A 21,936-nucleotide genomic window follows, 5' to 3' on the forward strand; every position below is an offset into this window, starting at 1 on the left:
ATAACAGGGTGCCGTGACTAGTGAAAATTCCCAGGTCACCTCGCTGGAGGGGATCCTCAAAGGCTTCAAAAAGTTGTTATTTTGAAGAGGTGAAATGGAAGCCCATAGATATTGCCTTGGCATAATTCTCTGGCTTCCTTCCACCTCCCAAAAACATGCCTGTAGGAGGACTGGCAATGCTAAATTGCTCCTAGGTGTGAATAAGTGTGTGTATGTGTGTGTGTGTGAGAGAGATGCTCTGTAATCCCATCCAGAGTGTATTCCTGCCTCACACTCAGTGATTCTGGTATAGGGATAGTGGTTACTGAAGATAAATAAAAAAATATATAATATGAAGCGTTTTATTGGGCTGCAACATACCCTATCTGCAATAACACTCACATGGTAGGAATTGTGTAGTGATAAGCAATGTGGTTAGCTAATTTAAACTTGATTGTAAACTTTTGGCCTCAATTCTAGGTGTGGATTCTGACCAATTTATACATAATATGTTCCCAGGACCCTGTGTATGTTTTGGCCCAATGCCTTTCCGTAGGGAAGCGATGTCTTCTGGAGGCTTTACATGATGATAATGGTGTAAAATTTTTTAAGGAGAGAAAATTACGGGTCAACGTTTCTCCTATTTTCCTCACATTACCACTTCAAAGCACATTACAAGAGACGCCAAGGTTAAAGCCCTGTTTACACTAGTGCGTTTCGTTTTAAAATGAAAATGATCCTTGTCCACACTGTTTCAGAAACAATCTCCGTCCACACGACACGACCGATAACTTATGTCACATGACCTTTCATGCACACTGGGCATGCACATACAAGTGTAAACAGGAAGTTGGTTGCTAGTCCAAACTGGCGTTCCATGTAGGGCTTACACTGCTCGAAATGAGATTTGTTGCTGATTGCTCTAACTTGAGGTCAGTAATGCAGAAACTAGACTGCAGAGCACCCACTGCCCCACTGTTCAAATGCGATAATATTATAGGAATATTATGACAATATTGTAGATATTTCTTATAATTGAACACATGCAAACACCCTACAAATGCTTACACAGTGTGTGGCACTATTCATCCATCCAGCCATCCATCCATCCATCCATCTTCTATACCGCTTATCCTACAGGATCACAGGGAACCTGGAGCCTATCGCAGGGAGCATGGGGCACAAGGCGGGTGTGGACAGGACAGGACCCTGGACAGGGTGCCAATTCATCACAGGGCACAATGACATACACATTCACACACCCATTCATACCTATTCATACATTTTCAAACCATTTTGATCATGCAAATATTAATTAGGGCTAAACACATTCAAGCCACAATAAAGAAACCATTTTTGCCTAATTATTGGTCGGCTACCTGCTTTGGGTCAGAAAAAAAACTACGTTGGCGTCCTGCACACCACTTGCATGTATGATAAAATATCCAGAGTTTAATAAACTCTGTATTTGCTAAATTTACTCCTCCATATCTGAATCTGGTTGTTAAAATGTATTGCCTTCACAAAGAGAAGCAGTACAGTATAGGATGCCTCGTTTCATCAAAGCTCCCTGTTTGTAAAAACAGCAGGGTGCCACTATGTTCCTCAGATCCAACATCATATCCTTGTTAGAGAACCCCCCCCCCCCCCCAAAAAAAAAAGAGAAAGGAAAAATAAAATCTAATGCTCTGAGGTTATTCAGAGGTTATTTGACTTCTATAAGAAAAGTTGTTGCATTAATTGTATGTTTTAAGGCTACTCATATATCGCAATGATATATATAAAGTAAATGCTTTACACACATCAGTGAATTTTCCTGGAAGCTTACAGTACACCTTCTTATGCATTCTACAGTGATGTCATAGTTTTATTATTAGACCTTGGACTGTGGTCATTTACCCAATAAAAATGTCACTTGTCACTAGTGGGGTGCGCGGTGGCTAAGTGGTTAGCGGAGTTTGCATGTTCTCCCTGTGCTGCGGGGGTTTCCTCCCTCAGTCCAAAGACATGCATGGTAGGCTGATTGGCGTGTATAAAGTTTCCATAGTGTATGAATGAGTGTGTATGCGATTGTGCCCTGCGATGGACTGGCACCCTGTCCAGGGTGTACCCCACCTTGTGCCCGATGCTCCTGGTGATAGGCTCCAGGTTCCCCGTGACCCTGAAAAGGTATAGAAGATGGATGGATGGATGGACACAGGACAAAAAATACAAGAGCATATGTTGTTAATTAAGTTCAACTGCTGCATATACAGTAGCTACAGACCAAATGGAGAAGTAGGATTTAAAAAAAAAAAAAAAAAAAACATATCACAGCCACATGTTTTGCCCCAAACGTTTGCCACAAATTTGGGAGCACAGGATTGTATAGAATGTCATGGATTGTGTTATTCAAAATCTCAGGTATAAAGGTACATTTTCAGAGTATGATATTCTTTGCTGTGTACAGCAGGGTCCTGTACTATTTATTGTTATTGTACATCTGGCCATTAGGGGAGTAAAGAGTATGGGTACAGTCTTCCTAATTATGGAGAAAATACACAATCATATATCTGTAGAACCATATTATACCAATATTTTACCAAACCTACAGCCTTATTATTATTATTATTATTATTATTATTATTATTATTATTATTATTGTTGTTGTTGTTGTTGTTGTTGTTGGTAGTAGTAGTAGTAGTAGTAGTAGTAGTATAGTCCTATAATCCTATATCAGCCCTACAGTATGTCCAGTTTGTAAATGTACAGAATTAAGAACTGGTTAAAAGGGGCAGATCTGTTCACATACTGTATCTATTTGCCACTAATCTGGTTTACTCTGCTCAATCACATGATGATTTCACAGCTCAGAGATGAGATGAGACAATTTCACTGTCATAGCTGTCATAAAAGTTACCCCTAGAAAAGCAAGAAGTCCTAGAAAGCCAAATCAGTAAAAGACGAGTGATGTCACACATGGTGGCCAATTTTTTTGCACACTCTGAAAAACACAGAAGCATTTCCATCACTGAGTCTTAAAAGCAAAATCAAACTAACCTTTCATTGTAGTTAGATAACCTAGCTAATTGAAGCACCTCCACTTGCACTTCTAAGCTTTTTTTTTGCACTTACATGTTTGTGTACAGTATTTGGTGGAGAGGCTTGTTTTAATAAAGCCAGGATTTGTGTGAACTGTCTGAAGTGAAGAACAAATGGAGATGGTCATTTTGAATAAACCCTTAAAAAGAATGACAGAGCAATTACAAAGTGTGGATTTATCTATATGCAGCATGAGACTAGTAAAACGAGTCTTGTTAGTGAGTGAATACGAGTTGATTTTAAAAAACAAAAACATTTACAGTCAGAGATACTGCAACCTTGGATCTAATCAATGCAAGCACCTCCTCCTGCACTTCTAAGCTTTTTTTGTATGTGCATATCTGTTTACAATATGTGGTCAAACCCAGTCTGAGCTGTCTGAGCTCTGGGGAAACGTGAAAAGGGTGAAGAAATTGACATGACTCACCAGTGCAAAGCTCTGAGACCAATCACTCTTCAGCAGGGGAATTAGAGACACAGTGAAACGTTGCTTGAATGAATGGGGCAAGATAAATCTGTTGTGCTTGAAATAATAAAATGTTTTATTGACAACAGCATATCTGTGCTTCACTTATAACATTTCACTTGTATAGTAGAGTTTTACTAAATATATTCACTCAGAATTATATATCAGACCCATGAACATTACTGGGACGCCATTACACTTATGATATGATACATGATATTGAATAATGTTCTTGGTTTCAGACTCAATTATATGAATATATATATATATATATATATATATATATATATATATATTCAGGGGCCCCCATGTTGTTACACATTAACATGACACAACTCATAGTCATCATTTATTGCACCTTTCACTATGCTTTCCTCATTTATATGCATAATTTTAAAATTCCTCTCATGCCAAGTCAGTTCATTTCAGGCCCAAATCATGGGAATAAGAATGACTCAGATGCATTGTTCTCAATGGAACTGATTATAAATAGCTACTGTGGAGGTGTTGTTGTTGTTGTCATGTTTTCTGCCTTCTTTCTTTCTTTCTTTCTTTCCTTTTTTTTTTTTTAGACTATAATGCATCTGATTGGCAGAGCTGTGTGTGGGAGGGCCTACTGGGGATTCTCCTAACACAGCCAGGATTTGTGTTAACTGTCTGAAGCGAAGAACAGATGGAGAAAGCAGCACAGTCTTTTTGAATAAGTCCTTAAAAAGAGTGACAGAGTGATTAATTAGTGTCAGTTGCCAGCCGATTACGGGGTGCCGATTTATCCAAACACAGACAGTGACTAGAAATTTTGTCTTGTTAGTGAGTGAGTATGAGATTTACAAAAAAGAGATATTTCAGCATGGAACACCCAGAGCAATCAATCTAATCTTTGTTCTAGAGAGATAAGCTAGCTAATTAGCCAGTACAGTCAGCAGAGGCAGTAACAGTGCTGTCATGGTTACACTGCGTGTGGAGTGATCCTTTCTTTACATATCAGCGCCAGCTTGTTTTCTGAAAAAAAAAAATGGAAACATGAAAAAGGCTACAGTGTGAAAGAGGGTGGCATGGTGGCTTAGTGCCTCGCACCAACAGGGTTGGGGGTTTAATTCCTGCCTTCGCCGTGTGTGTGTGTGTGTGTATGTGTGTGTGTGTGTGTGTGTGTGTGTGTGTGTGTGTGTGTGTGTGTGTGTGTGTGTGTGTGTGTGTGTGTGGAGTTTATATGTTCTCCCTGTGCTTCAGGGGCTACGTCCCCCAGTCCATAGACAGACATTTTCAAATTGTGTGAGTGTGCACAATTGTGCCTTATGATGGATTGGCACCCTGTCCAGGGTGTCCCCCACCTTGTGCCCCGAGTCCCCTGGGATAGGCTCCGTGAGACCCTGCGTAGGATAAGCAGTACAGAAAATGGATGGATAGTGTGAAATAATTTTTTTTGTTGTAAGTAACATGATTATTGAGTCAGGAGATATATATATATATATATATATATATATATATATATATATATATATATATATATATATATATATATTGTTCCAGAGATGCAGTGAATAGTCCTGAAATAGTCATTCACAGTCAGTGATGTATCCGGGGGGGCAGGTCAAAGTTGGCAGGAAATTTTTATGTGTATGTCATATGCCACCTCAAATGAGTTAAATGTCATCACCTTTAGGCACAAGAACAGAAACAGTCCAGCAGTGTATCAGGAGAGAGTGAAAGTGTGCAATAGTCTGATATTATTCTCTCTGAACAGCACTTACGGCTGTAGTTACGTCTGAGCTCTGAATACTGATGTGCACAATTTCGGTATTATCTGCTCACTATGTGTGCTTAACTCTGAATATGGCCCTATGTATTCACCCTGTGTTCATTTTATAAGGCAATCTGGGTTTATTGTTATCGATGTACTGTGTATTATGAGGTATTATGACTGAATAATAATGTGTATCATTTCACATTTCTAGCTGTATATTGCTTTTTTCATCTTTATTATTATTAATTTTTTTTTTTTTTTACCAGAAAATAAACCTACCTTGTGCCTTCACTTATTGACCATTTTATCAGTGTATACTTTCCATGCAGGTGCACTTTGTAGGCATACACTTACTGAGTCTAGCCCATTTGTTGCTATGTGCTATCCACTTATCATGGACTAGAGAATGATAACATAAACTGTACATGGAAAACACGAGCTCTAAACCCACAACACTGAATAACATGGTAGCGAATCTGTTAAAAACAGCTAGTAAGTTTACACTCTCAGCATCACTGGTGTACCTGACACTCAGCACCAATTCAGCATTACAGCTTTGCTGAGATTATCCACAACCCAAATAACTTCTGGTCAAATAACAGCTGTATACTCTGGGCATGTGTTCTCCAATAAACTGGCAACCCAGGGTGTGTGTTTGTGTGTGTGTGTGTGTGTGTGTATGCAGTTAAGCTACACTGGCATGCAGTCTCATCATGCATTCCCCTTGCTTAGGCTGTTTCACCCTTTTTGTTAAATTCTCTCTCTGCCTCTTTTTCTGTCTCTCTTATTTACCATTTGTCTCTGGCTCTGTCTCACTCTCTCCTTTTCTCAAATACATTTCCTTCCGGAAGTTAGACCATTGAAGAAGGGTCCATAATGTGGTTCCTGGAATGTCAATCAAGAGTAGCCATGTGGCAGTCAACAAATGTCACTGTTTAAACAAAAGCATCATCCCACAGGTACAGCTAAGCTTCAACCCAAGGCTATGTGTATATACAATGAGAGAGAGCGAAAGGGGGGGGGGTGGTAAGGTATTAAAAAAATACCATGCAGTGGAGATGACTCATGGCTATGGGGAGGGCAGAAGCATAATTGGATGAAGGGATGTTTTGTGTGGTTGTGGTACCTGTATTTGTGTGTTAATGAAATATAAATTAACAAATCATTATATTCATTACACGCACAGACAGATGACTATGTTCCTGTGCAATCAGCAAAACAGAAACATGCACATTATCAACACACTGCATCTTTTTTTCCTAGCTCACCCTTTGTGTCCTTCTCACTCTCTTCATGCCTCCCTCTTGGTGCTGTCTCCATGGTGATCCCCATCCTTTCTTCTGTTTTCTATCATCTTCTCGTTCATTGAGAGGTGAACTGAAAGACAGCAGCAGGTGGATTCTAATGAGGAGCATTATTCCTCTCATCTCTCTCTCTCTTCCCTCTCTCTCTTTCTATAATTTGTTTTTGTCTCTCTGTTATTCTCTGTACCTCACCATAATCTCTCTCTCTCTCTCTCTCTCTCTCTCTCTCTCTCTCTCTATCTATCTATCTCTCTCTCTCTCTCTCGCTCTCTCCCTCTCTCTCTCATGTGGGAGATAGACAGCACGTAGCTATCAGACCTGATGCGTCATTTGTGATAATGTAGTGTTAGTTGTTTAGTAAAGTAATCCGTCACTCCAGTGAACTAAACTTTAATATTGATGTTACATTGCTACCACTATTTTTTATGTGTATGTATATTCCTATTATCTCATTTTCACTTTTCATCTACATGCATACCTCATGTTTCGATTAAGAGTTCAATGATTTAAAAAAATATTGTGGTTATTTGTTAAGTGCACACTTTTCTTTTCCTTTTTTTTTTAAACCTGGTCCTTCACATTCATACCTTCATGCACCTTGTCTCTGTCTCTCCATTGCTCTCTCTGACTCATGGGCTGTCTGTGACGCATTTCCTTACGCATGCAAGTGCGAGAGAGAGAGAGAGAGAGAGAGGGAGAGAGAGAGCGAGAGGGAGAGTCTGGAGAAAGCACTGTCATTCACCCTGAGTAACGGCCTTTCCATCTCTTTAATAAGGAGCGATGAATGATTCTTAGTGACCAGTCCAAACCAGTCATAGTTTCCTTGCAACCCTGTTCTAACTTACTACATTATTTAATAGAAAATACTCCAGAATCCTATATAGCACTCTTGAACATTCCAGATGTTTAGAGAACGTGGTTGGAGATCTGAAATAGTTCATGAACAATTCACAGTCAGGCGTTAAATTGAGATTTCAGAGGTGCTTTGTTTTTTTCATGGGTGCCAACAATGTTGGACTATGCTGTTATATGGAGTTCTCAACATTGATATCATGAGAATGTGATTAAAACAACACTATTCAACATTTCAGGTTCTGTGATTAAGGGCTTATTTCATCTATTACCATTGAATGGTCTGTAATATGAAAAAAACGTCTCAGAAAAACATTTGCCTTACAGTCTAAAATCCCAGATTGAATCCTGATGATGCCACAGATGTCCATAGCTGGGAGCCAAGGGAGCAAAATTGGTTGGGCTCTCAGGGTGGTAGGGATGACACACTACCTCTTCTCTGTCAATCACTGCAACACTAGCCAATCATGGATGTCTGTGAGCTCATGTATGCGGAATTTCCTCTGAGTGTGTTATGCCGCTGCCATAAGCCACAGTTAAAAAAAGATGCAGTTGGCTTGCTTCACATGTCTCGGAGGAAGCACATGCCAGCCTTCACCAGTTTCACAAAGATTTTTCTTTTCTAATATAACTATCATTATAATATCAAATAACAATCTATTTTGGCACAAAACCTGCAGGCCTCTGTTAGACATCTGAATATCAGGAATTTCATTTAGCATGATAACGACCCAAAGCACAAAACCAAATCGGCAAAGGAATGGCTTCGTAAGAAGAAGACATTTTGGAACAGCCCAGTCAGAGCCCAGGTCTAAATCCTATTGAAAACCTGTTGAACGACGAAGAGAGCTATACACAGGAGATCCCCTTGCTGTTTGATAGATCCGAAGCATTGTTGCCAGGTAGAGTGGAATCAAACTGCCAAACCAAGATGCACTTTTTCATATTTTTCCCCCCTAAAATGTTTCTATTTGTTTTTCACTTGCATTTTGTTAGTTGCTACTGTATATCACTATTAAAGGTGGAAAAAAGATCTGACATGATTTATCTTGCTTTCATTTTTACACTACAAAAACCTACAATTTTAACAAGGGTTAAAATGACACAAGATGGATTCTCACTGAGAATGATAAGCATGAGGTTCATTCAGTTGTTGCAAGCATGACTGATTTGTTTGGCAAATCTTGTCAAGGTTAACTCCCACTCAGAAATACAGGACCATCTTTATTTTTCCCCACACACAGCTGACACTGCATAGCAATTAAATGCCCATCACAAATGCCAAGGCAGTCCAAGTAACACCTAATCAGTAGTGTATGTCTGTGTGTGTGTGTGTGTGTGTGTGTGTGTGTGTGTTTGTGTCCTACATTGTTTTAAAGCTTAAGTTTTCGCACCTTTTAATGAGTCCTTTTCATGGTTATTTCTTGTAGCGTATTGGGAGAGAGATGAGAATGAACTTTGTGAGGCTGGTATTGCACAGAGGGAGATTTTCTGTTCATTAAAATCACCCACATTGTCTGTGAGTGTACTACCACCAACACATTATACTGCAGAGAAAGTTTCTGAATTCTCTCAGAGCATGAGCTAGAAGCAAAATACCATAATTCCATTAATGATGTATGCTTAATTCTAAGTAGGTACACGAAACGGAAACACGGTGAGGAAGCCTGCAGAGTCCCATTACAGAAAATTTGAAGCATATTCTACTACCAATCAATAACTCAAACAGTGAATGTGTTTAAATTGCTCTAGGGTCTAAAGTAGATCAGCAATGAACCGAGACAAGGCCTTGTTTTTCAAATGAATACCTTTGAACAAATATTTCCTCTGCGCTACCTTTTCTCAGATGCCACCTCATTTTCATATTATGTACGTGTATATGTGTGTATGTGTGTATGTGTGTGTGTGTGTGTGTGTGTGTGTTTCTGTGTGAAGCTATGTGATGACGCTGTTTGGCTCGCCTGTAGAGCTCTTGCCTCCATGCTCCCTCCTTTCCTGAGGAGTGGCTATAAATACCTCACACTGATGATTCATCTACCAGACGTAATAATCTCCCCAGTGTCCATGACACACACACACACACACACACACGCACACACACACACACACACACACACACATCCTTATGCAGAATCAGATCCACAGTAGCTCTTGTTTAGACATCCTTTAGATTGTTTAAAGCCCATTCCTGTAGTTCTGGAATAACATCCTATAGATAGATGACACAAATGGCAACTTGTACCAGACTGATGGGAAGAAACCAGTATGAAGAAAGAAAGGAACTGCTCATGAGCCGAAGCATACCACCTCATCTTATGGTATGGACATGTGTGTCTGGAACTGGTTCCCTTTTCTTTACTGTATTGATGATGTGACTGCTGACAAAAGCAGCAGGATGGATTCTTAAGTGTATTGGATTATCAAGTAATCAATTATCTGCTCAGATTCAGCCAAATGCTTCAAAACTCATTGGACAGTGCAGATGTACCTGTACAATGACCCAAAAGCATACTTTGAAAGCAGCCCAAGACTTTCTAAATCAAAGAATGATCATCAAAAACTCAAAAACCACTCAGAATAACTAAGGCACTAAAAGTTTGGAAATTGGAAAAAAAGAAGACACTTTTTACATTTAAAAAAATATTGTCTTTTTGCCTTATCCAACTTTTTTCTTTTCAAAATTGTTTCAAAACTTTATCAATTTGGCGTAAAAAAAAAATGTGAACCTGACAACCTTGTTTTGATTCATAAGGGCTGTGTCTGAAGTCACAGTTCTCTGTATCTCATATTTAAAAAGAAAATCCTGGTGTGCTCTACACTGGGTGGCCTCATGGTGATTATTTGATCTGTGTGCAAGAGCTGTTAGTACAGAGCTTGAGTGAGACTAGTACAACTGTCTCGCATTCAGAGACAGACCCTCATGTGCTATAAGTGGCTGTGTCTCATTCTCTGAAATTGAAGAACACTTTGGCAGAAAGTGCTGCTAGCTCGACATCAAAGCAGACTGGAGATTGGAGTGAAAGCTGGAGAACAGCACAGCAGAGGCACTGAATGCCCTACAGTCTGTTAACACTGCTTTGGGAAAACCGATGTTTCAGCACTGTGAGATAAAGCAGCAATGCACACTGGCATGTGCAGAACACAGGTGGGACACAGATCTGCTGGAAATGCTATTTCAGTTTTGCGCATGCTCTTCTTCCTGGCCTTAAGAGAAGTGAAACATTTGATAATCCATATATATATTTACCATGACACATTTCAGGGATATGTGTCTCAGTCTCTCCTGTACAATAGCAGACTACAAAGGATCCTTTATTTTTTTTTTTTTTTAATTAAAGGCAGTTTAGCAAAGGAGCACTCTCCTGAGACATTGGTAAAGTGAGGTGACACTATATCCAGATTTGAAATAAAATATTTTGGAGATTAAATTATTAAAAGATCTCATTAAGTACAGATGAATGTTGACACAGTGTTTTTTGTTTGTATTCCCACTTTCTCACAACATAGCTAGGCTACTTCTAGCTTGTCAATCATGCAGCTGACACAAACGACAGCCAACCAGAGGCCCCTTCTGAGCTCAGGACCTAGGCCCCACCCTAATACAAGCCAGGTCTGTCTAGCACACATATTTTCTCCTTCAAAGTATTCTCCCAAGTTGAAGGAACTAACCCTTTTTTAATGGCCCCTTAAAATAAATGTTTTTTTTTTTTTTTTTTAAATCACTGACCAATCACGGTTTGAAATGACCCTACAAATAGCTATCTTCTGAATGGACCACAGTGCCTCTCTGTCTTCAACAAGTCTTGCCAAACTAGTGGCTGTTTAAATTCTGAATCTTGTTATTCTGTCTGAGGTTCGTGTATACCAAACCATTTGCCTTCTATGTTTGGGTAGTTCCTGTAGCTTAGTTGCTCTTTCTTGCTTTTGCATGAATGAATGAATTTAGTTGATTTCATTTATGGGGGGAAGGGGGTCACTTGTGGAGAAGGGGACTGGTTATGGCCACTAAAACAAAATTGGCTACTAACAGTGTTAACAGTAATTTATGCTTGATCTGGTATGAAAACAGAACATCAAAGGAGCTTTAGAAAAATGATTGAAAAATAATTCAAGCAAGACAGCTATAGTACAAAATACTAAGAATAAAGACAAAGAATTGAGCATGACTACAGTAAATTGGATGACAATAGAATAAGACACGCTGGTGAGACACAGACTAGAGACTACAGACTGGTGACAGTAATGTGCATGTGGTGTGAATAAGGCAGATGTATAGCTAGAGTGAGCCAAAAAGGAGCCAAACAGTAATGTTCTGTGCCACTTAATTACATTAATCACAGATGTGCTGACAGTACTGCTTTCCTCCCTCTTCTGTGTTTCAATATGTCCAAACATTGCTTTCAGGAACCAGTAGTATAATTCCCATGCCTCACATCAAGGCTGATGTTGATGACATTGTTTGAACACTGACTCAGATACAGTGAAGGCCAAATGGATTTAAGCATGAATCATTGTTGAAGAAACTTATTATATGGTCTCATACTTTCACTTCCCAGTGTTCCTTTCCTTCTTTCTTCCTTCTTCCAATAGTGTCCATGCCATTGGTGCATCTTGATATTCTCACCAAAATGCATTTACTGTCAGCATGCAGCCTTCGTTACCATGGACACTGGGACTGGCTGAAAGGAACATCTTGTATGATGGGTGAGAGTTGGGTACAGACTCACTCTGTCAACCAAGGTCATAAATGATGTGCAAATATATTCAAAACATTGAATATTATGGCATAACAAGCGTTCTCAGTGTATAGATTTTATACACTATATTTTACTATATTCTATGCGAACAGAATCTGGGGAATATGTCATAAAGAAAAATATGATAAGCAAAGTAAATAATTTAGTTTAAATGCCAAAATTCCAACACCAACATTTAAATTTAAAAATAAATCTATGTAATTGCTATTTTACAAAACTACGAAATGTGTCACAGTATGGACCGAATTAAGATTCAAACAGTCAAAAAGCTGTTACATGTCTGCATTTATAATATGTTATTACACAGACCCAGACCAATATTAAGATTAAAACTGATTTGACACTGAAACTGAGGATGGAAGGGTGTTTTATTCATGCAGTTTCTTAAACCTAACAGCACCACCTGACACCAACCGTACATTTTACTTGAAATATACCAAAGGATTGTGATTAGGGTGTATTATTAGGATAAGAAATGTTGTGTTTATTAGGCTTAGTTTTAAAAAGATGTGATTTTTATATGCATTTAAATCAATCACTAAACACTTACTGTATGTTACATCTACTTCTTATTGATATTTGAAGAACTGCACAGGTTGGTGGAAATAAAGTAACTAAACTAAATAAAGCATTCACATGCAGGTAGGAGGTGGGAAGAAACCTGAGAACTGAGAGGAAACCCACACAGACAGTAACCAGAGCTCAAGATCAAAGCGAGGACCTTGACACTGTGAGATGGCAATGCTACCTGCTGTGCCACTATGCTGCCTGGTTGGAGTGAGATTTAAAAAAAAATCCAAAACCAAAAGTGACATTGTCAGTATTTCCTTCCTGCCGTCATTTGTTAGCCAGAGTGTGATGACAGTAGGGTCATTCCATCTCAAGTGGTCCAATAAATGCAAAGTTATTTGATTGACTGTGTTCTAGAGATCAGTTTTTGTTCCAAGGAGCTAGGCCCATCCTGAGCTGAGATATTGAGATTTACAGCTGTATAATCAAAATTAGTTGTGTGCCATGACACAAAGATGACCATCTTAGTTAAAACAAGTAAAATAAAATAAAATAATAAAACTGGTGGTTTTGAAATGTCAATACCTAGTGGTAATCACTCAAAAAATAATTAGGAATATTAAGTAGAAAATTTAAAAGTTGAGCAACCTGCATTGGACCACTTGAGATGGAATAACCCAGTGACTACTTTCTCCTGATCTTCTAAAGTCATTCATGCAGCAGGTATGGAAATGCAGAATTGACTCATATCCCACAAAAACAAACAAACAAACAAACAAAAAATCACATTCTCTCAATTATTATTCCCTCAAAAATTCCCCCAATCGGATACATTGCTCCAAAATCTCCCACTGCTGTTCAATGGAGTTGAGATCTGGTGACTGTGAAGGCTGTAGCATATGATTTTAAACATTTTTAATAAACCATTCAGTGACCCCATGTGCCCTATAGATGAGGGCTTTTTGATCCTGAAAAAAAAAAACCCCAACTCGAATAAGGATGGAAGTATTTCATCATGGGACAGAGGTGATGAGTCAGAATACATTTGTATTCATTTACAGTGACCCTTAATACACAGCAGTGAAGAGCGGGGGAAATCCTTGCATTATAATTGTATTGTTATATTGTACTGGTTAAAAAAAAAAAAAAACAGCTTTATAAAACTTTAATTTCTTTGTAGACATGACAGAATTTTAAGTCAAAACTTTGGTGGGAAAAGTCATAAATCTGGGTATTTAAAAAATAAAATAAAAAAAATAATAAATTATATATATATATATATATATATATATATATATATATATATATATATATATATATATATATATATATATATATAGGCTTAAACCTCCATGTTGGACATGGAGAAAAAAGTGGCTTGCCCTATATTTTTACATAAATCCAGCACATTATGTATGGTGAATAAAAGATGAATAAAAGGTGAATAAAAGTTGATTGGTTCTGTGGTCATATTCTGCCCTCTACTGACAGTATTAAGAATGTAAAATTTGTAGGGGGAAATTTTGGATGCTTGTTGGACAGGGTTGGGAGGGTTCCTTTAAAAATGTATTCTGTTACAGTTACAAATTACTTTATAAATATATTTGGATTACTTCAAGGTCACACATGTAAATAACGTCAAAAAGAAAAGCAATGTGATCTAAAATACTTTTATTTTGCATGTTCAATGTTTGAATTTGTTTTAATAAAATAAAATAAAATAAAAATTGCTGTTCCTGATGCGGGTAATATTAGGCTACATCAGAAAACTATTTCAGAGAACAATTTGTGTTCATTTCTACCAAATTAACGCAAAAGTGATTTGCGCATGCACCAGGAGGTGGCTCATGTGAGTCACGACTGGCAAGAGAGAATCAGAACTATAATCATTCATCCTGATAATATTCCTTTTTATTTATTTATTTTTTTTATAAAATGTACCTGTAATCTGATTACTTTGTTTTTTGACGATTACAGTTACCAGTTTTTTGTATCAAGGTATTTCTGGCCAATTCACAATGGAAATTGCAATTTTTCTAAATGTTTACTGCATCATAATGAAAACTAACCTACTGTAGTGTAATGTAATGTGTGATCATGTTGTGAATGAAAGTTATGCAATGTGTAAAAGAGTACAGCATTTTAAAACCCAAATAATACAACTGGGCCTGATACACAAGTATCAGTACCACACACATTGCATTCACTATCATGCCACTGCTGTGCTGAGAATGGTCCAATTCTCAAATAATACTTGCTCAGCTGTGGTCCTATGGTGCTCCTTCTCCTCTTGAGAAGGTAGTGGTGGCTCAGGGGCTAAGACGTTGAACTACTGTCAGACACTCATAAGTTCAGATCCCAGCACTGCTAAGCTGCCAGTGCTACCACTGCTTGAGCAAGGAGAATAACTAAGAGAGCTAACTTCTAGTTAGTACTAAGCTGCTAACCCTCAGCTGCTCAGTTGTATAAATGAGATAAATTTATGCTGTGGTGGCTCAGTGGTTAAAGGTGCTGGATCATTAGGTTAGAGGCTCTGGGTTACTGGGGTTCAAGTTGGGCCCTTGGGCAAGGACCTTAACCCTCAATTGCTCAGTTGTATAAATGAGATAAATGTAAGTTGCTCTGGATAAGGGTGTCTGCCAAAAATACCGTAAATGTAAGTTGCTCTGGATAAGGGACATTTACATAAATGTAAACATCATAAAGGGGAGCTGAACAATTGTACATAGAAACAGATGCATAAGATTTCACTTTGTATGGCTGGAAGTAGATAAAGTCTTCTTTATTATTTTGTAGCCAGCAGTAAAAGGATATACATGCAGTCATTATATTTGCACTTTTCCAAGAATAATACTATGAATACACAACATAGCTCAAGGCGGATATATTAATCCATAACTATCATCAAATCTGGCAGGCAGTGGTCAAATCCAGAACACTTACACAGTAGAACTTGATTATGGAAAAACAAGACCAATGACCATGATAACTAGGCAAACAACCACATGAATATAGCAAGGTTCAGAAATGTAGCTTTCCAAAAGTTAAAAAATTAAGGCTTATAAAAGGGTTATATACCAATAAGCAAAGAATATCTGTACAACAAAACAAAAGAAAGGTAATAAAAACTGGGGATAGAGCTAGAAAAAGAGTAAACCAAACATGAGATCAAACATGCCTGGACATAGAGTGCAATTGGTTGGAATTGCAAATTACTTTTTAAGCACTTTGAATTTTGCCAGAGTCCCTGCTTGTACTCTGTACACAAAGTAACCTTTACGCGACAATTAGCATACTTAATGATCTCTCTCTCTCTCTCTCTCTCTCTCTCTCTCTCTCTCTCTCTCTCTCTCTCTCTCTCTGTCTCTCTCTCTCTGTCTCTCTCTCTCTGTCTCTGTCTCTGTCTCTCTCTGTCTCTCTCTGTCTCTCTCTCGGGCTACACATGCTACTCCTGAGATACCAGTGACACTGACCCCTTCTGCTCTCCGGACCTGCCCGAACCATCCTGATGCCCTACTTCTGGTTGCATTTTCATCACTTGGAAATCACTTGCTGTTGCTGAAGATGGCCCCTCATGGACAGTTTAAAGATCAATAAGATTACTGAGGATGGTAGCAGTTAAAAACCATGAAGATGGCTTTGAACTGCAACTGATATGAACAGTTTTGCTAAGCTTTTTCAAAAGCAGTTTTGCTAAGCTATGATAGCTTAGGACTGCAGTTGCTATGAACAGTACTGTACTCAAGTTTCCTGGTTATGAATTTAATGGTTACACAATTGCACTTTTTATCCATTTTGTATACAGGTGTAGAAGGGAATTATTATTATTTTTTATTGTAATTGCACTATCCGGTGTCACCCAGATGAGGAGGGGTTCCCTTTTGAGTCTGGTTCCTATCAAGGTTGCTTCTGCATATCATCTCAGAAAGTTTTTCCTTGCAACCATCGCCTCTGGCTTGCTCAACAGGGATACATTGATAAATGTAAAATGTATATCCTGAATTTATATATTTGTGCAAAGCTGTTCTGTGACAATGTACATTGTTAAAAGCACTACACAAATAAAATTGAGTTGAATTGAATTGAATAGAAAATATATGATACTATGCCCCAATACATTTTTATAGACATATTTGAATGTGTCTTATGGCTTATAAGCCTATATGTAAAAATAAACAAGAGAGTTCATGGCTAAAAAGTAATTCATGGTTGAACAATTTATACAGCAATCAAATGTGTGTTGCACAGTTCCCAGAAAACAATTAACTGTAATTATAATGATATAGTAATTGTACTAAATGAACATCTATTGCTCATTAGCCACAAAAGCTACTCTACAAAATTATGTAAATGTACTTTCTTGGCAGTCAAATAGACTTGCTAATATTCTGTATGTACTACATACCACTCATTCTTCACGGATGCACAGAGACCATCGATAGTGGCTAGATTTTTCTTCTCCCAAAATTTTCCACTGGAGTCCCATATGTCTTGCCAATATGGTGAATGTGCTGGCCATATTTGTTATTAATTGAATGTCCTCCTTCTTAGAACACTCCTACACTTGAGCAGTATGATGAGAATCTGCCAGTAAGGCATTTGTCCATATTTTCTAGCTAACAACTACCCAACACTCTTTTTGCTCATTTACAGCTTTTCAAATGGAAGGAAGTGGGGCTCTTATCTTCCCAGATGGCAGGGAGATTTGTAAGAAGATGCATCCACTACAATTCTTACATCTGTCAAATGTTTTAATGATTTTAATAAATAATGTCACCTAAATTTCCTGCAATTGTTTGTTTATTTTGTGAGCATATTAGTAGATTTTTAGCATACAAACAAATGTGTAAAGGAAAAAGGTATAAACAACACATCTGTTATTTTTGTGTTATTTTTAACCCATTTTTGTGTGGAAATGTTTAACACACAGCATGTATTAAATGTACCAAATACACTGTGTTAAAAGCAACACAAAATGTGTAGACACACAGGTGTGTTAAAAATTAACACATGACTGAGTGAAGGTTCATACCAATATATTTATCCATAAAACCATCACTGTATACTAGAAAAGGCAAATATGTGTGATAACAGTCCAGTTTACATGACACTAAATGCACTGTTATCTCTGTTAGCTTCGGCTTACTTGTTTGTAATTCCCATTGGATCGTAAGTTGGTTACTGAGTTTTTTGGACATTTTAAACATCTCCTTTGATGTTCCAAAATCTGATGTTTTCCTCTTAACTATATGACTTATTTGAGTCATTTACTTCAAAGTCTATATATAAACACCACTTTAGCAGCTCTAGCAATATTTTTCTGCACACTCTCTTGTGTATAAATAAAGCAGATACCATGTTGACATATTTGTTTATAATGTGTTATATTTGTAAAAAAAAACCAAAACAAAAAAACAAAAACAAAACAAAACAAAAAAAAACCCCCTGAAAATATTAACCCATTTATGAAATAAAATTTAACCAGCATTTTTGTAAAAAAAAAACAAACAAAAAAACCCAAAAACAACAACAAAAAAAAAACAAAAACAAAAAAAACAACCAAATTATGCTTTAAACTGGCAGCATTTTCTTTACAGAACAACACATTAACCAATTTTTTTTTATTGTTTTATTATTTCATAATTAGCACATGATAGATAAAAAAAAAAAGCTAAATAATAGGAGTGCTATTTTTATACGCTGCTGACTAATGAAGGGGGGGGGGGGGGCATATTATAAAATTAAACCAAAAAAGAAGTGATTAATGCAATAATTGCAACTAGGATTTTCATGCAGCAATATATTGGCAATAAACTAGTCTTCCATTAGATTTATTTCAAAGCTTGTCATCTTTTCATTCTTATATCATTGTAATAGTCTTTTTATTTGACATATTCAAATTTCTGTTTGTTAAATCAATATCAATCTGTTGCATCAGTGATCAGCTCAGTTGATGATTCAGATGGTGTCTGAACACAGAGGGAGACAGCAGGTTAAAAAAGGTAGCTGGAGTGGCTCGTTAAAGAGGAATATGCATTAAAACAAATAATTCAGGTATGTTTATAGTTACTGAGGTAAACACAGAATGTTTTCCACAACCTGACCTCTAAATCATTTACGAGGCCTGATGTTTTGTGATTTCTCACTAGGGCTGTGTAAATCCAAGTACAAGGTACCAGAATCATCAACTATTTTTTTTGTACAAAATATGCTAATAACAGAAAATTACATAAATAATCAAAATTTAGAAACAGTACAAGTTACAACTTTTAGATCTAGTCAAAGTCATAAAATGGATGAGACCCAAACCAAGGGTAATGTCAGCTTAAAAAAAGCAATCTTTATTGGGAAATGTTATGGATGTATTAGCGAACAAATGTAGCTTATTAATTTACTATTACTAAGACAATTTGCCACTGCTCCTGTATCACACAGTAGCACATACAACCCCTGGCAAAAATTACGGAATCACCGCACTTAACGGATGTTCACCTGGATTTTTTAAACAAATAAACAAATCACAAATATGACACAAAGCAATTTTTGTTTAATAGCTGAACATTCTGGCTTCGTGAAACATACCTCAAACAAGTTAAATTAAATTATTTTAATTAATGGCCTATTTCTTTCCAGATCAAGTAGGGGAAACATTATGGAATCACTCAATGTTGATGAAAAAATAATGGAATCATCTTGTAATTTGCATTTCTAAAGCAAATACCAGGACTTACTAGGAAAATACTTGGACTTTTTGAAAGGAAACCTGGCCCCAAGAAGAGAGTTGTCAGTTGAAATGATGGAAAAGATAATAAAACTCCTTCAAGAAGGAAATCCAATGCGGAGTGTGGCAAAAGATGTCGGTTGTTCCCAATCAGCTGTGTCTAAAATTTGGTGTAAGTATAAACAAAATGGGAAAGTTATAAAATTAAAACATACAGGTGGACCAAAGAAGATGTCAAAGCAACAGGATAGAAAACTCAAAGTGATATGCCTTGAAAATAGAAAATGCACAACAAAACAAATTAAAAACAAAAGAAGAAACAGGAATCAATTTTTGTGACAGAACTGTAAGGAATCGCTGAATGAAATGGGATTTACGTATAGAAAAACCAAACGAAAACCAGCACTAACACCTAAACAGAAGAAAACAAGGTTACAGTGGGCTAAAGAGAAGCAATCATGGAGTGTGGATGATTGGATGAACTTGATATTCAGTGATGAATCATGAATCTGCATTGGCCAACAAGATGATGCTGGAACTTTTGTTGTGCCGTTCTAATGAAACATATAAAGATGACCGCCTGAAGAAAACAATCAAATTTCCATACTCATTTATGATATGGAGTTGTATGTCAGGCAAAGGACCAGGGGAGATCTCAACAGTCAATGCACAGTTGTATGTTGGAATTTAGGGCACTTTTCTCATTCCATCAATAGAAAATAAGTTTGGTGATGATGAAGTCATTTTTCAGGCAGCAAACAGTCTGGATCTCAGTCCGATTCGAAAATTTATGTGGAAATTAAAAAAGAATTGGCCCATGACAAGGCTCCATCCTGCAAAGCTGAGCTATTCAAGAACGTTGGAACCAGGTTGATGGAGAATACTGTTTTTCCTTAGTGAAGTCCAAGCCGCAAAGAATTCAGGCCATCATTAAAGCCAGAGGAGCAGCAACAAAGTACTAATTGAGATTTATTTTTGTTGATGATTCCATAATTTTTTCCTCAACACTGAGTGAGTCCATAAATTTTTCCTCTATTTGAGCTGGAAAAAATCTGCCATTAATTAAAACGATTTAATTTCACTTGTTTGAGGTATGTTTCATGAAACCAGAAAGTTTGGCCATTAAACCAAAATTGTTTTGTGTCATATCTTTGATTTGTTTATTTGCTACAAATTAAAAAAGCCGGGCGAGAATACTCTAAGTGTGGTGATTCCATCATTTTTTCCAGGGGTTGTAGAAGCGTTTAACTACAATAAATTATAGTACTTTACAGGCTTCTGAAATGTAAGCAGGCAATTTTTGTTGGTCTGTTTTTTCACATCTAGGGTATTGATTTAGATTGAACAACTAAATTATTCTTTTGGTTTTGGACTTTATTTGTTCTTTGTATGCTTTAATTGAGCTTTGGGTTATTCTTGGTGAGCACATTTCATTTTTGAACAGTTTCTGATTGAATTCACCAACTATTCACCAACTATTCACCACCTATTCACCAACTATTCACCAACAATTCACCACCTATTCTGCCACTATTTTATTGGTTTTACCATCATCCAAAGTCATGACCTGAAATAATATTATGTCAATATTATGAAATATGAAAGGTACATGAACATCTTTGTAGCATAGGTATTTTTATCCAAGCTGGCGTATTCACTGAAACCCTGATACTTTGATATTAAGACCATATGCCTTAAGGGCAGATTTTAATGAAAGACTTTAAAGTAGATCAGTAAAAGTGAATGAATATATCCATGGCGGAGAAAGAACTGAGTTGTTGTTGTTGGTTTATTTTATAAAGTTGTTAAAAAAAACAAACACAACATACAAGACCATGTTCTCTGGCATTAATTAGGCAAATATCAATAAACAAATTAATTCAAAGCTACCATAATGGTCCAACACTTTAAATAACAATTAAGCAAATAACAACACAACACAACCCTACAGTGCATGCACTATATGTGTGTGTTGTACATACAGGCAAAGACGTTGAAATATGTTTAACTGATGCAATTTTTACAGAACTTAAACCCTATGTGTAAAGAAAATCAGCAAAGACCACAAAAAAATATTTTGGCCTATTTTGATGTTGTGAGTAATTTTGAATAATAATTTACTTTAGTGAATAGTATTGAGTAATATTTTACTATAATGAGTAGCATTAGAAACACATTCACTTATAAGACTGTATTTGGCGAGTCCTAACGTAATATTTACGCATTGAAAGAGTATTCAGACATTACTCAGGTACTTATTATCTGAGCTCCCCTTTCAAATTATAATAATCACATGCCTCCATAAATCCTTTCACAGCTAACATGGAAATACGAACTCCCCCAAAAACAAAAAAATAAATAATTGTCTGGAGCTGTGCAATTGTTTTGTATGCTTATAGTTTTGTCAAGAATAAATACTTTGTATTTCTGACAGATTTTGTCACGTCTGTCGCAATGCCTATTAATGTTCAAATTAGCTAGCTCATTTAGGCATGATGTACAATATTTGCATAGTTTATAAG

Source organism: Ictalurus furcatus, chromosome 20 (assembly GCF_023375685.1).
Source record: "Ictalurus furcatus strain D&B chromosome 20, Billie_1.0, whole genome shotgun sequence".
Lineage (NCBI taxonomy): Eukaryota > Metazoa > Chordata > Actinopteri > Siluriformes > Ictaluridae > Ictalurus > Ictalurus furcatus.